Consider the following 12,931-nt stretch of genomic DNA (forward strand, 5'->3'; position numbering starts at 1 on the left):
AATAATAATAATAATAATAATAATAATAATAATAATAATAATAATAATAATGTATATAAAAACAAAACATCACTGGGTTTTTGATTTTCTTTTCTTTTCTCTCTTCCAATAGGAGAAAATTGGGGCACTGTATCCATAGACTTAGGCTATCCTCGGCCAGCTCACTCATTACTTACAAGTTACAATCAGCCTATGGGTTGGCTTTGGCTGTTAACTTCCTCGCTAGTTAATCTCTCAGCCTTGTCTTTGCAGAGTTCAGCAGGCACCCTTCTCATTACAAAGACTGAGGGAAGCAGTAAAGAGGGAGGAGGAGCAACAGGAGTGAGAAGGAAAGATGGGCAGGAGGGTGTTCATTTTTTATGTAATAAATAACCAGTCAGGGCAGCAGGAGCTTCTGTCTAGGCCAGGGAGTGGGTTTGCTAGTGCATAGGCTGGGTGGATTGCTAACAGTGTTGTAAACAAGCCTCAAAGATATACCCCGAAATGTTTTACCAAATCCAAAATCCCTGGAATTCCCTAATATTTATTATTATCATTCAGTCAGAATCCCCAGAAAAAAATTAAATTCCCCGGATTCTGAGGAATTTCCCAGAAATTGGCAACTATGTAGCTGAAATGGATTCAATTTGCCCCTGGGACTCTTCCAAGGTTTACTGACGAAGGGAAAGAGAAGAAACAAAGGTTTATGAAAAGTTAAAAGCTTTCTGTTACAGCAGTAACAGAAATATAAAGAGATCAAAGACCACTTTTGAACATGTATCTTTTTAATGCGGGTATCATTTATTTTTCTAATACAGATCAATATGTAGGCAAAGCACATAGCTTTTATCCAATGTGGTAAATATAGGTTTCTTCCCTTTCTCACATCATCATTTTAATTCTTCCAGTTATATATTAACCCATCTTTAGACAGCTGGAGGAAATTCTGGTTAGCTGTTTTCTCCAGGTGGAATATAGTTTTCTTTTTTCCTGGCTTGTGTTGCCATGTTGTACTTCCTCAAATGTGGGCGATCATACAAATTATGCAAATTCAACACATTAATTATTGCTCCCCCCACCTTACACTAGGTTTCCGTCTTCACACTGTTTTTAAAAGTTACAGCTCGTTTGAGAGAACCAGCGCAGACTAACATTAAGTATTGGGCTTGGAACAGGGAGATCCAAATCTCTGTTCATGGAATTTACCATGTGACCTTGGGCCATTGTTTCCTCTCAGCCAAACTGCCTTGAAGTCTCCTTGCTCCTTTTACTTCTTTGCTCGCACCACTCATCTCCATTCCTACTCCCTCCATTGCCTTACGTTGCATGCTCACAGCAACTCCCTCTGCCTTGCTTCTTATACACTGCCACTCACACAGCTCACTCTCCTTTCTCTCCATTACCCTCCATCACCTCACATTAAGCCCTGGAAGGCACCCTCTATTTCTTCTTACATGCTGCCACTCATAAGACTCGCTCTCCCTTCCCTCCTGCTCACTCTCGTCTCCTCTCTTCATACCCTCACAATACCTCCCTCCCATTCTTCATACATGTTGCCATTCCTCCTACTCCCTCTCTCACCTTATGTTTCTCAGGGTTCATGTGGGCCCTTCCCTTGTGGCTTGCACTCTGTGGCTTGCACCACTCATTCTCCATTCTCTCCTCCTCCTTCCCTTGCCTCATCTGGCACCCTTGCAATATCTCTTTCCCCTGCCTCTTAGATGTCACTGCTTGCAGTGCTCCCTCTCCCTTCTCTTTACTCCTTCCCTCATCACACCTCACGCCTTTGCAGCACACTCCTCCATTTCTTCTTACATGCCACTGCCTGCACTGCTCACTGTCCCCTCCCCCTACTCTCTCCATCACCTCACCTCTCAACCTCACAGTGCATCCCCCTCCTTTCCCTCTTGCACTCTACCACTTGCATTGCTCATTCCCCCTTCACTCGTACTCCTTTCCTCACCTCACCTTGTACCCTTGCAGTGTTCTTTCTTCTTACATGCCACTCCTCACTCTCCTTTAACTCACATTCCCTCCCTTCTCTCCCATCAGATCCTCACAATGCATTCCTCTATTTCTTCTTATGTGCTGGTCTTGCAGTACACATTCTTCCTTCTCTCCTCCTCCCTGCTTTGCCTCACCTCACATCCTTGCAATGTCTCTTTCCTTTATTTCTTACAAGCTGCTGCTAACATCACTCATGCTTTTCCTCTTGCCTGAAAGACAATTTCACAGACGAATGGTTCCACATTTTACCACATATCTTGGCTCTGACAAGGGCTAGAGGCTTACTTGTTGTAAATAAAAGCTTAAAATCTAGTCCAGATGATAGCACAAATGGGCACCAGGTGGCATGCTTAGACTCAGGAAAGAGCCAGTAAAATAGGGGGTATGGCTTCTAGTTTGCTCATATTTTTATTATCAACTTGTTTCCATGATTGCCATTTTAAACATTTTTCTTTCTTTATTGAAAGAATAGTTTTGCTATAATATTTTCGTACTTCAGGTCAAATGAGTTCCAAGGAAGAAAGTGTGGAAAACAGTATTTAATTTCTTATTTTATATTCATTTATATATCTGTATTCATTCTTGTTTCTAGGATGACCATGTTGTTCCCCCCTCATTATGAGTGGCATTTGTTCCCCTCCTCTGTTTTGGTTGATGCACTAGCAGCCAGCCAGCTTTAAAACAACAACAACAACAACAACCACAACAACAACAAAAACAGTGTTTTGACACCATGCTTGCCATGGCTCAATGCTGTGGAATTCTGGAATTTGTAGATTTTTAGGCTATCTGGCCATCTCTCTCAGAGAGATCTGATGCCACAACAAACTACAAATCTCTGGATTCTATAGGATGGAGCCATGGCTGTTAAAATGGTGTCAAACTGCATTAATTTTGCAGAGTGGCAATAGTCATACATATAGGTATATCTGACTTCAAACATGCTCTCGTTTCCCCAATTCTGAAGAAACCGTCTCTCGGCCCCTCTTCTTTGTCTAGCTATCATCCAATTTCTCTTCTTCCTTTTCTTTCTAAGGTCCTAGAACGGGTTGTTTATTCTCTCTGTATTAAGTTTCTTGAAGCCAACTCCATCCTGGACCCTTTCCAGTCTGGCTTCCGCCCACGGCACTCTACAGAGACAGCCCTTACCAAGATCTCAAACGATCTCTTGCGGGCCAAGGCAAATGGCCTCTACTCTATTCTCATTCTTGATTTGTCTGCGGCCTTTGACACTGTTGATCACTGTCTCCTGGTTGATTTACTTTCTGACCTTGGGTTCTCCGACTCTGCTCTCGACTGGTTTAAATCTTACTTGTCAGATAGATCTTTTGCAGACGTCATGGGTGGTCAGACTTCATCCTCTGTTCCCCTATCTGTTGGAGTTCCCCAGGGCTCTGTCTTGGGTCCCCTTCTGTTCTCTCTATATACACTGTCCCTAGGTAAACTCATCAGTTCTTTTGGTTTCTCCTGTCATCTGTACGCTGACGACACTCAGCTGTATCTCTCCACCCCTGACCTTTCGACGGGGCTTGAACAGCAAGTTTCTTCTTGTCTGACTGCCATCTCTCAGTGGATGCAGCTTTGGCGCTTGAAGCTCAATGTGTCTAAAACTGGAGCTTTTTGTTCCTTTCCACCTAAACCCCACCCTTCATACTGTATTCCTTTTCTGTTTTTCTGCGAACGACACTCTATTCAACCGGTTCATCAAGCCCGCAGTCTTGGCTTCATTTTTTACTCTTCTCTGTCATTTATTCCCCAGATCCAGGCCACCGCCAAGGCCGGTAGATTCTTTCTCACAACATTGCCAAGATCCGTCCATCCTCTCAGCCTCTACTGCCAAGACTCTAGTCCATGCCCTAGTGGTTTCGCGACTAGATTATTGTAACTCCTTCTGACAGGGCTTCCTCTTCACACCTCCATCCTTTAATCTCTGTCCAGTATTCAGCTGCCCGTATTGTCACATCCGCTCGCCGCTTTGACCATGTTTCATCTCTTTTATCCTCCCTTCATTGCTCCCCTTCCCCTCTGCATCCAGTACAAGCTTTATTATGACTTTCAAAAGCCCTCCATGGATTGTGGCCCCTCCTTACTTATCTGACCTTCTTTCCTACTTCCTACTTGCACCCTCCGCTCTTGTAGTCAAGGTCTCCTGTCACAGTGTAGGACTACCACTGCCCCCTCCCGAATTCACCCCTTCTCGCTTGCTGCCCCTTACTCCTGGAACCTTTCCCCCACATGCACACCACATCACTTCTCTACCCAGTTTCAAAACTGAGTTAACGACTATATTGTTTAGAGAAGCATTCCAGAGGCTAGCCCCTCTCTGACCCAGGAAGCCTCCTTTTAACCATTAATTAAGAAGCCAAGCACTTCCTCCAGTCCATCTGCCTTGGTCCAGGCCTCGGAGGTGGGAGAACTGCTGGACCTGATCCCATTCCACACCACCACCCTCTTCTCCTTTTGTGTCGTGTCTTTTTAGATTGTAAGCCTGAGGGCAGGGAACCGTCTAACTAAAAGATGTATGTCGCGCTTGTGAATTTACAGCGCTTTAAAATAAGGATGATATAAATATAATAACTTTTCTCTGTTCCTGCTACCAGAATAATAAAAAACCATACGTGAGGTAAACAGTTCAGTTTTTACTTCCTGTATGAGAGAGGAATTGAGTTCCAAGTTGGGGGTTGCTATAAAAAAACTCTTTGTCTTGTGTACCTACTAGTCAAGCCTCTCTTGGTGATGAGGCACACAACATGGCTTCTGATGAAGGTGCCAGGTTATGTGGCTGTTTCTGTACCCTAAGGATTAGATTTTATTTATTTATGGACCATTGGTTTAAGAGCCACCTTCTTTAGGCAGTGGTCCAACTGTTGCATGAGACAATGCAGGGAGAATATGCCCCTGGTCACAGCAACTGTCTGGCCTGCAGGAACAATAGTGGATCAAAGAGTATCCCCAAACTGTTACCCTTGTCCTTTGGAGAGAGTGTGTAAATCTGTCAATAACAACTTGGCTTTATATGCTGACAAACAGCACCTCTTTCTTGTTTGAACTGAACCTTCTCTCATATCCAACCCATCAGCATCAGCAACAGTTTTGGGCCTTCCTTAGCTTCTTTGATATTAGATGAAAAAGAGGTAAAGCTCCATAATATAAGATCCAATCCTTAAGCTCTGGATGACCTTCTCCACTATACTGATGACACACAAGCCTAACCATGATGAATAATACCCTAAACCTTGAGGCCAGTAGGAATTCTAGCAGAACCCACAATGATGCACTTAGTAAAATGTAAATGGTAATTTTTATGTTTGAGATTGTGTTTATTGATATGTATAGTTTAAGCGTTGTGTTGTAATTATGTGTAGTGTGTGTGAGAGAGAAAGAGAGAGAGAGAGAGAGAGATACACTGGCTCTGTCTAATTACTGAAATAGTTATCCTAGACCTAGTCTTGAGACTTGCTCATTGAAAGGGTTATTTTATTTTAAAAATACTATTTTATGCTAGTGCATTATTCATTCATTAAAAGATATACATCCAACCTTTCAGCTTCTCATGCAACCTCCAAAGCATCTTACAAAATCAGTTAACCATCACAAAAATGAGGATGAAGGAAATTAAATCTCAACCTTAAACCTCAAATCAAATCATATGAAAGGTATAGTGCAGGGCTGGATTAACCATGGTTCAATAAGTGCAAGTGCTCCAAGATCCTCACTGGATAGTGGCTACTGGGTACGGGGTTATTTTTAGTATAAAAATGCTTTGTTATAAAAAAAGCTTATCCCCCCTTCTTCTACAGTCACTTTGTCAATCTCCCAAGATTTCTGTTACCATCCTTTTGTGTGTTACTTCAGAAAATGAATAAAACTACAAGGGATCAGGTTGCCAGTTTCAATGAAGCTGCAGGAATTAAAATGGATTCACACATGTAGATTTTTGTATTGCTATCTATGCACTTTCTACTTTCTCTGCTACCACTTGTAGAATAACTGATATATGTGCATAAAAGAGAATTTATCTTGGGTCAGGACCCCAGGATCCCCAACCTAATGTGGCCTTGGTGTAATGGAACAACAACAACAACAACTTATGAATGCATGAGGAACTGGATCAGCCAGTGTGAAATTCCATATACTGAGTGTCATAACTCTATAGGCATTCCCTGGCAGACACTGAGCAAATATAGTTGGACTAGGGAGGCAAGTTTGAGAAGATAAGTCTTACCAGTATGTTGGCATCAGACAATACATAGGTAATATATAGCATATATTCATTGAAATTCTGTGTTAAACGTGTAGGTCAAGGTAACTACTTTTGTGGAATTCCATTCTCCCACCATAGTGTTTCTGTTTGCATGTGTACAAACAGGTGGGGTTCTTCCATGTGTAGATTTCTGGCTCCATGTACAAGAGAGGTTACCAGACGCACATGACTCTTTCCCATTTTACAACAATATCTTAGAAACATCAGAACTGCCTTGTGGGATACAACCAGCTTGGAAAAGTAGTTTTTTGAACTATAGTTCCCAGAATGCTTTAGCCAGTATAGGCACTGGCTGTACTGCTGAGGGATGCTGAAAGTTGTAGCCCTAAAAGAAACTTTTCCAGCTTTAGGTTCAGCACCAGTCCGGCATTTCAACAGCAAGTAGAAAATCAACAAGATGCAGTCGGAAGCAGGACATGTATTACTGAGTCTCCTGAAAATGCTGTTAGGTTTACCTTCTGTTTTTATTTTTGTGAAATTGCAGGTGTTTATGTTAGCAATCTGGTAAAGTGGAAATAAGCTGATATCTTGATTTCAGTGCAGTCTTTCTGTCTTTCTGTCTTTCTGCCTTTCTTTTAACAAAACAGGTTGTGAGTCATGAGTTTGCCAGAGTCTTGCTGAAAGGAATTTATGGAATTATAGGAATGTGATTTACAGCCTGTACGTTAGATGTTGATTTGTCATCTGTTAAACTGCATTGTGTCTTCCAGTAAAAATAAATAACTGTTAGAGTCAATGTGTAATTAATTGTGCTGTCTTGGGGGTTGGGGAAGTCTTGAAATACTTTTCTTGTTACAGTGTCAGTTATTTATGCACAAAGAACCACAGGTGAGGTATGTTCTGTGAAATAACTGGCGTGGTTGTGGAATAATTTCCTGCCAATATGCAGTGGAATTGTTAGTGAGTTTAGTATTAAAAAATGAAGCATAGCGTATCATGATATTCCAGATTTCAGCCACCCACTGAGCCAGGGACAGAATGGACAAAAGTCAACCATAAAATACCAAAGAATAATTTACTGCAGTGAGCCTGATATTATGTCCTTGCACTCAAGTTAACCAAGAGATGAAAAATCCAGGGTTTTGCACTTTATGTAGGCTTCTGAGTCTCACCCACCTTAATAAAAGATACTATTGACTTATACAAGGAAACTGACTGAGAATTGGTGGAGTCTCACAGAATAAACAGCCAAACTGATAGTGCTCCCCAATTTCATGTTGGGTAGGAGAGGTTGAGACCTCTGTGTGTCTCTTTCAGACTCATTCCAAAACCAGCTTTGTTCCCCTGGGAGTGATGGACCTAAGTCTTGATTTCCAAATTGTTCTTCCCTTGAAGAAAAGCCTTTATGTTGAATGATCTCTCATTAAGAAATGAAAATGCCCCCCCCCCCATCACCGTGGCAGAGTCAGCTAGATGATTTCCAGCAATCATGTAGGTTCCATTAATCCAGGGGTAAGAAGCATACACCCCTCAAGGACATTTATTCAGCTCTTTGTTGTTATTGTGTGCCTTCAAGTCGTTTCTGACTTCCTGTGTCCCTAAAGCGACCCTATCATGGGATTTTCTTGGCAAGTTTCTTCGGAGTGAGTTTGCCATTGCCATTTTTAGACTTGGTGGTTTTTTTTTAATTTGAATAGCATACGCTTTGTAACTATGGTGATGGTTAATGTATCATGATTGTTGGATCCTGCTGCCTGTGACATTACTAGTGTCTACTTCCTGTGACATCAAAAGGGAATGTCTCCCTAGGTCTCAGGTTTTGGCTCTGAAATCTCAGGGCCTGGGATAGTCTCACCCTGGCAGCCCTAACTGGAAGTCTCCAGGAGGAGCAGTTTCTTTAAATGGTTGTACAGGTTGAGTCTTGCTTAGCTGAAAATCTTAAAACCAGAAAGTATTTTGGATTTTGGAATATTATGGATTTTGGAAAACCTCTGTTTGCATATATGTATATATTAAGATATCTTGGAGATGGGACTCAAATCCAAATATAAAATTTATATGTTTCATATATAACTTCTAGACAAAGCCTGATGATAATTTTAAATACAATATTTTAAATACTATTGTGCATGAAACAAAGTTTGTGTACATTGAACCATTAGAAGGCAAAGGTGTCACTGTCTCAGCCACCCATGAAAAACCCCTCAATCTGTACCTTTTAAAAATAAAAACAAAAAAAGTTCATAATTAGAACTGCCTTTTTAGCCATTCTAGATTTTGTTTTTTCTACATTTGGGGGGATTGTAGTAAAGCCCCCAAGACCTGCAGGTAGAAGGTTGGCCCTCAACCTCCAGAGCTTGTCCACCCTTGCATTAAATCTCTTCAGGCCAAGCCCCAGTCATACAACCCAAATTGACAGGTCTATAAGGGAAGCACCACTGATGACATCAAAACTAGCAACAAAGAAAGAAAGTTGTCTGTATAAGCTTTTCATGTACTAATTTTTCAAGGCAACATATATCTGACCCGAAAACTTGAAAAGGAAGTAATAGTGAGATTCGCAGCATATGAGTAGCTTTGAAACAGAGAGGTCATTTCTCACATTGAAGGTGCCAAATTGTACATGCAACTTTGACATGAATAATGTGGATTTGCTTAAGATACCTTAACATGTGGTAAGGAACAGGAAGTGCCTTTGATAGATGTGGCAGAACTTGAATGTTAACAGAATGGTATTTGAATTTCTAAACCAGATTTGATTTTGGCAAACTCAGAATATGAGCAGACAGCATTATTGGTGGTAAGAGATAGAAATGGGGAAGTCTGTGGTTCTGGAATTTTAATAGATTTCTAAAATTAATAATTACACATGAACTTGTTTCCAGAAGGAAAACTATGCACAGGTTGCATTCTCAGCATCTCATCATTAGCTCATTTCTTGATTTATTGCAATACTAGGTATGTGATCACTTATTAACTCCATTATAGCTGCACTCAAAGGAATGTTGATGTTGTCATCTTTCTGCTGTAGCTAGTTTTCTTCTGGCATGTCCCTGTTTTATTCAGTCAACAGCCTAACCTTCTAAAAAGAATTCTGTTGATCATTGTCTATAAGATCTGTAGGAGATCCCATATTGAGGAGAGAGCAACCTTGTTTTCTGCTGCTCCAGAGAATAGGACCTGGAACAATGGATGCCAGCTACCAGAAAAGAGATTCCACCTCAACATTAGGAGGAACTTCCTGACAGTAAAGGCTGTTCGACAGTGGAACAAACTCCCTCGGAGTGTAGTGGAGTCTCCTTCCTTAGAGGTCTTTAAACAGATGCTGGATGGCCATCTGTCGGGTATATAGTACTTTGATTGAGAGTTCCTGCATGGCAAGGACTAGATGGGCCTTGTGGTCTCTTCCAACTCTATGATTTTGTGATTCTATGATTGCAAAAATAATATTTTGTCATGTCCCTGTCTCTAGTTGTGGTTTTTTCCTCTCTCTTTCAATTTGGTTACATTGACAGTCAACCTTTTCCCCATGATTGCATGGTCACATACATAACTTCCCCCCTACCACTTCATCCACACAATAAGCTAATGAGGCAAGTCAGGACCAATGTCACCCAGTATATTTCATGGCTCAGCAGGGATTTGAACCTGGATTTCCTGAATCCCAAACCAATGCTAGATTAGAACTATGATTGAGATTGGACACATTACTTTTTGATCTACAGTTTACCGTAATCCTCTAGCTAGCATTTCCAAACTGATAAAATACAATAAATATTTAAAAATATGTTTTGGCAGATTCTTTCCTTGTGCGTTTAAAATGTTTTTCCGTAGTGAAAGCAGTATAGAAGAACATGTGGGATAACATCATAACAAATGGGGAGCCTCAATAAATGAGGATCAAATGCTAATGATCTGAATCTTGGCTTTCTGGTGGTCTCTTCCTAACAAAACCTGGAAAAGTTAGCTTGTGGTACTACAGATTCTCCAGCCATCATGGTCAGTGACAATGCTGGGTGGGACATTTTGGGAAGTGCAGTAGAAAAAGTAACCTCCCAACTTTTTAATATCATCAGAATCAAAGATTATTACTTTACTGAAGGCTTTCTACTTTGTCAACAAAACAACACTAACATGCTGTACTAATTAAAAAGTTTTAAAATGGAAGTAGCAGATAAGCCCCTGTTAGATCTGAATTCATAGGCCTAGAATCTACTGCACACCTCTTCCCAAAAATCAAAATTATGAATTTATCAGTATGAGACACTTTCAGCCTGTAGGAGTGAGAGGCATATGGTGCCTCTTTCAAGGCTGTTGCCACCACCTGAGAAAGTTTCTTGTGTTATGTTTACCTTCAGAAATATCAAGGTAACTTTTGCTGGGGCTCTGAAAGCTGTCTGTATTAATCACATAGGAAATAATTTATTCCAAGTGGGCCATATTTGATAGGTAATAGTATGCTGAATTGTCCTTTTAAATAGTTACTATTATCATGCCCACAAAGCCAAACCAAAATAGTATCAAAAAATCATTTCTTTTATCCTCCAACCCTACAACTTCCACTATTGTAAGCAATATCTTCCTTGAACTGTTCACAACATGGGACTATCCAGTTTTATCTCATCACCACAGCCACTCAAAACACTGCATTTGTGCCCCTTCCTCTTTCTTAATAACAGAAATTGGAAATGTTACTTTTTGGCACTACAGCATTCAGGATCTCCACTGCCCATGCTGGATGGAGGACTTTGGGAATTGTAGTCCAGAAAGTAAGATTTTCAAACTCTGCATAAAAACTGAATATCATCCTGTTTTTTCAAGTAGAACTTTAATAAAACTTAATAGTCATCTATTTCTTCTCCTAAGAAGACAATGGTAACATTTTGTAATTGGTTTCATTGAGATAACAGTGCTGGAGGAAGAGTTAAAGCCAGCAGTTGTAAACTTACTTAACAGGTTATTTTACCTTGAATCTCCAACCCAGTCTAGCTATTGCCTGGAATTGTAGTTCAAAATACCCCCCACCAGTCTTGTAGTTAAAGCACCATTCCATTTCTGGGTTCAGTCTGAATGTGAATGTATCACTCCACGTACACAGACATCAAGTGGTAACACTGCCTGGTACATCCATTTTGGTTCCAGATTGTAACACCACAAAATGTGGAGAAGTCAAAAGGAGATAAATACAACTGCTATTTTTAAAATTAAAAGTAGTGGTAAATTTGAGTAAAGATCTTCCCACCCTAGTAGTATGACCTTATTTTGTTTAGTAATAATATGGATAAGTTGATAACAGATGTAAATTCCTACACCAAGGAATTTGTGCTTTCACTGAGACAAATAGGGAACGCAGCTCACTGTTTATTTCAACAGACTGCTCCCTGGAGGAATGAACTGTGAGAAGCAGCATGTTTTGTAGTCTGTAAAGGACAAACTGGGCCACCACAGTAGTAGCTGCCTATTATGTATATTTCCTACCCCATGTCTGAAGTTAACTACATTTGCATTAGCCTCCATTTTGAAATACCTTACAGCCAAAATAAGCAACAGAGATAATGGTTGCATTATTAAATCCTTTTGTCACCACTTGGCATAGTTGTGAAGGTTTTGTGTATGGTGCAAAGATCAAGGAAGCACAAAATCCCGGAAGCAGTCTTATTCCAATAAAGGCAGTCTTTTGTGTAGATGAGGGCAAGCAGGAAGCCATAAGTCTTATACACCAGACCTGGCCAGTCATAACTAGTGTCTGTAATTCTCTTGGAAGGCATTTGTGTTTTTGGGTATGCATCTTTAAGTTGTCTGTCAATTTATGGTTACCCCATGATTTAGTTCAAAGCAAAATGTTACTTGCATTGCTTGATTTTTAATTTCATTTTATTTATTTAGCTGGAAAATCATAACATGAATAGAAAATGTGAAACAGATATAAGCTCTGTTCAGTCATTACTGAAGCGTGTTGTGTCAACATATGAAGTAAAGGACACTGAGTATCTTCTCTGTCACTTCTATCCCCTCTACTATGGTCAATGGGTTTAAAGAATAGAACCTCCATGAATAATACTAGCTCTCTGCTTCATACTGTTGAGGTATAAGAGGAGATGAAACCATTAACTGGTCTTAAACATTCCTTTTTTGCACAGGCCAATACAACGTGTTTCAATAATAATTAAATAGGGCTGTGATGAAGTCAAATGCCCTATACTTGGTTCACCTGTGAGTGAAAGTCCAGGTATGACCTCAATGCTAATCACAGAGGATTTAAATTTAAAACCAAGAATGGAGGTTGGAACTTTATCCTCCCTACTGATCAGTTAGGATCAGCATTGAGAACTCTTACTTTTTCCCTTAGGGAAATTTGATGGATGGGTACACAAACCTGGACAACACTGTCAGGGGTGGCATTACAATTATGGATTGACTTCCCTGTGAAAAACTAAGGTGCTCATATTTAATGTTCATGTTTAGGTGGTTGCTGAAGGCTCCCCAACCGCAAGATTTGTTTTTAATATTTAATCTTAATATTTCCTTTGCTGATCATTGCTTTTAATTTGTCAGCTACTTTTAAGAACTGTACTTTTATTGTTTATTTTTGTATATCTTCTTTGTATATTATAATTGTTGTGCATCTTTTTTTATAATGAAGCAGGATTGATAGTGGTAATAATTGTAATGCTAAAAGTAGCAGTCAGCAAGAAGAATATTTTTTTGACAACTTTTTCATACGCCTGAAAAAGTTGTCAA

At 40.1% G+C, this 12,931-nt stretch overlaps 1 protein-coding gene, 1 long non-coding RNA gene and 1 pseudogene across 10 annotated transcripts in view; 1 reads left to right on the forward strand and 2 right to left on the reverse strand.

The window, feature by feature from the left end:
• The window catches only part of LOC121921022, a 21,474-nt gene extending 21,044 nt beyond the window's left edge, over nucleotides 1-430 (reverse strand). Inside the window, exon 1 of the long non-coding RNA XR_006101821.1 lies at nucleotides 177-430. This is a non-coding gene — a long non-coding RNA (uncharacterized LOC121921022). The remainder of the gene's footprint in view (nucleotides 1-176) is intronic.
• LOC121920665 overlaps nucleotides 1-12,931 on the reverse strand; it is a 1,182,487-nt pseudogene that overhangs the window by 389,973 nt on the left and 779,583 nt on the right.
• Nucleotides 1-12,931, forward strand: part of ARHGEF28 (Rho guanine nucleotide exchange factor 28) — a 257,884-nt gene that overhangs the window by 154,374 nt on the left and 90,579 nt on the right. The window lies entirely within an intron of this gene.

Source organism: Sceloporus undulatus, chromosome 2 (genome assembly GCF_019175285.1).
Source record: "Sceloporus undulatus isolate JIND9_A2432 ecotype Alabama chromosome 2, SceUnd_v1.1, whole genome shotgun sequence".
NCBI lineage: Eukaryota > Metazoa > Chordata > Lepidosauria > Squamata > Phrynosomatidae > Sceloporus > Sceloporus undulatus.